Source organism: Lygodium microphyllum, chromosome 25 (genome assembly GCF_053477565.2).
Source record: "Lygodium microphyllum isolate KBCC chromosome 25, Lygodium_microphyllum_v1.1.10, whole genome shotgun sequence".
NCBI lineage: Eukaryota > Viridiplantae > Streptophyta > Polypodiopsida > Schizaeales > Lygodiaceae > Lygodium > Lygodium microphyllum.
The window spans coordinates 28,609,186-28,613,084 of NC_141159.1; the positions used below are offsets into that span (position 1 = coordinate 28,609,186).

Genomic DNA, 3,899 nt, shown 5'->3' on the forward strand with positions numbered 1-3,899 from the left:
AACCAATGGCAAAGTTTCTACAACATGACACATTTTAGGGGAAACTTATATGTACAATAATTGGAATGTTAACTTTGGGCCAAATGGAGTCCTGAGATTGCTACATAATCACATTGATATATGGGTGGATCTCATATTGAACTAAATCTCATTCTTTAATTAAATAGGATTTGACCACATGGCCAAAAACCTTAGCAAAGTTCCTAAAGTACAATCCTTGCATAGGAAACTTACATGGAGAAGAAAGCCAATGTTAGTTTAGGGATAAAATCATCCATGAGATTTTCTACATAACCACAATGATTTTTCGCTATATCTCATACCACATTAACATTCAATATTTCATTATCATTTGACCATTTGGTTAAGCTATGGCTAAGTATCACTATTAATAGAATTTGGTATTTTGACCAAAGCCCATGGCAAAGTTTCTATTATATGGTTCTTGCAAGGAAAACATAATTAATGCTAACTTAGGGCCAAAATAATACACTTAATCTCAAATTTTAATATTTCATTTTATGAAAGAGCCCCTTTGGAGTATATTTATCTTGTTTTGTAAAATCTTGTGGTATTGTGGTTTCAATTCCCAACCTAGAAATCTTATACATTTATTTAGGTTTTGTGAATTTTGACTATTTGTAGATCCACTTTTGTTTGACAACTTTTCCTCTTTGTAGAAAAATTGAATGGTGGCAAAGAAAGATAGTACATCCAAAAAGGAGACCCAAACCATTGATGGAGTTAGTGGTGATTTTGTCTATCCATGGTATGTGGATATTTATGATAGTCAAGGAAAAAGGGCTCACAATGTTCTCTTATTTACTTTAAAGAGTGAGATTGTATTTTTTCAACAAGATGGTGTCATAGAGAAGCTAACATATGGATGTTTTGGGAAAGAGGGAATACCATGTAATCTTGTTAAGATCAAGGGAAAAAACATAGTATACAAACTTGATACTTTGTCATTTAACTTTACACATATTAAGAAGAACTAAGAATGCTTTGTGAAAAAAATGGATTGGGCCTTATTTGAGGAGGTAAAGGGCATAAAGTCATTATATCAACATTCCAAGCTATCCAAAATAGTGAGCTACTTTTCCTATTAAGAAAAGGTAATTGACTCAACAAAAGAATGAAGCTCCAAGAAAACAAACAAACTCAAGATCTTCACTTGCTCCTCAAGAAGAAAATAATACACTAAATCCCACAAGTTCAAAGTCAAAATCACATTGACAAAGTTCCTTGTCACAAGCTTTAGTTGTTAGTATGACTACTAACACTAATGAGAATGATGTCACTTTACCTTCCATGTTGGAAGTTACACTTGCAAAGCTAATAATTTCTCTTGAGGTTAAGGGAGTAGAAATAACACTTGATTTTCTTGAGATAGTTAAGAAGAAGGGAAAGAAGGAAGAATCTAGATTTCACATGTTTGAAAAATTCTTCCCATTTGGTCCAACAACACAATTTCCTTTGTATGAGGTTGGGATTATGTGGAGAAGATAACCACATCTTTCATAAAGACTCCCATGAATCTAGCAATAGCAGCATAACTTATGCCTTTTGTATATGACAACAATGAGAAGAAACCCATGTATCGTGATGAGGTGGATGCTAATAAGTTGGGCACTTATAGTTATTGGATTATATTAGGACTTCACTCAATTCATGCAACAAATATATATATTCAAAGTAATACTACACATTGTCTAGCAATTGAGTATTTATACATTACGAGAAATGCTAGAATATTAGTTGATTGTTCTACCAAAATGTGCATTGAACTTTTACGAATGCCAAATATGGAATCACATAATGTTATGAAGAATGCCCCTTATATTGAGTAACTTTAACAATTAAGAGATTAGTGGCTAGCATTTGGTTCTCCATCAAAACCCAAACAAGGGCTTCCTAAGACAAGCTCTCAAAGAGTACCATGACAGGTAATCACATATAAGCTTACCTTCTCATTTTGTGAAGATTAGTGTGATGCTCTTTCTTTTTTTCTATGCTCACTATTTTAATCTTTCTTTTGCAAAGATTTGTGGCATACATTGGAGAAAATTATACAACTAGAGATTGCCATATGATTGTTAGCTCCCAAGAAATATTTGACAGTTGGATCAAAATCATGAAGAGGTACTCTAGAGGTGAGCAAATGTCCCAAAAGAAGAGTTTGAGAAAGAAGGAAAGACAACCTTCTCCTGCTACGTTATGTTACCTTATGGGTCTAAAGGATGAAGACATCCTTACACTACGAGAGGAGATCAATGAAGGTCATATTTTTTTTCTTAGAAACAAATGGGATAAGGAAGATATGATTGACATGGAAATAAGAGCTAAGAAAATCAAGCAAGTTAGGGTCCTAAAGGAGGAATTAATCACTCTTTTCAATGCCTTAGTTCCAAAAAGTAGCACTGTGATGAAGACTTGGGAAGAGCTTGTTGATGACTATGATGAAGTCTGTGAAAAGTTTTTAGGCATTTCCAATGATTGGGTAGTATCAAAGAGGCTAACACATGTAGTTGATGCAAGGTCCCTACCAAATGGAGCAAAATATATTGTAAACTTTCTAATTGGAAAAAATCAAAATCCTCTTCAATCCTCCACTAGTTTGCCTTGGCGTGTATATGTTGTCAGATGCAATCTAGAAACCTTTAATCATATACATAATGTTTACAGAGATCCAATTACTATTGGGATTGTTGTTCTAGATGCAGCACATGGAGTTGAGGGAATGAAATGGCACTCTATAAAGTTTGAAAAGGTTGTACCCACTCTACTAGAAATGATATGTGAACCTAAACAATTCATGTTGTTATCATTTCTTGATCGAAAGCAAATTACAACTTTGGAAAATGCTCTTGAAAGCATTTTCTTGCAAGCATCACATGCTAGTTGGCAGTGTTGACTTCCTACCAATGGATATAAATTTTGCTTTTGGATCTATTGAATCCTTTGTGGTTTTGACATTAGTGACCATGAAAAAAAGCTTCATCAATTTTGAGCAATATATAAACAATGTCAACAAGCCTTCCATTTTGGAATTTGAAGGCTTGGACAAGGAGTGCAATGATGAAGACCTTGAAGATGATTAGAGGATTGCAAATGCCATTTTGAGAAAGAAAAGGAAAGTTATGAGGATTACAATCAAAGCATTCAATGGTGCTCATGAGGTTGTATTTGATGTATATGCAAGTGGACTTGCATCTAAGGTGACATTGGTAAATCACATGAAGACTATTGCAGTGGTTTGCAACACTCAAGTGTAGAGAGATATTGAAGCAAAATTGTGGAGAGTCCATGAGAGTGTCAAACAAAATTCAAATGCCCAAGATATTCCTCCTACTAAAGCTCAACTTCTTGAAGTACCACCCAAGGGTGTAGAAGAAACAAGCCAAGACATAACAAGTCTAATTATAAAAGAGAAATTAAAGGCTACTTCAGGTGTTTAAACTTTATTCCTTCTCCTTTCATCAAGGAAGACACATTGATGTAATTTTGGTTTTTTTCTTGAAAATTTACCTCCATTAGCATTTTGATATTTTCTTTCTTTGGTGATATTGCTTAAAGAAACTATATCTTTAGTTTTTTTTAATTTTTTGCAAAAGGTACCAAGCATGTTTGGTTTAAAAATTTTATGTAAGTAAATCTTTTGCTAAAATAATATTAAAGAGCTCATTACAATTTATCATCTATTGTAAGCACAACTGTTTAAGGGAGATATTGTAATCTAGTGTGTAAGAACACTTATCACAATGAAAAGTTTGAGCTAGCTATGCAAAATTTACTTAAGTTTATTTTAGATCTTATTTCAATTAAACTCTCATATTTATTGCATAATGATCTTGTCATGTTAGTTTTAGTTAGATTTGTCCATATGGTCAAATCTCTTA

General features: G+C 33.1%; 1 pseudogene; it reads left to right on the plus strand.

The window, feature by feature from the left end:
• The first annotated feature begins 2,861 nt into the window (after positions 1-2,861).
• LOC148014015 (uncharacterized) lies at positions 2,862-3,458 on the plus strand (annotated as a pseudogene).
• Positions 3,459-3,899: the final 441 nt, after the last annotated feature.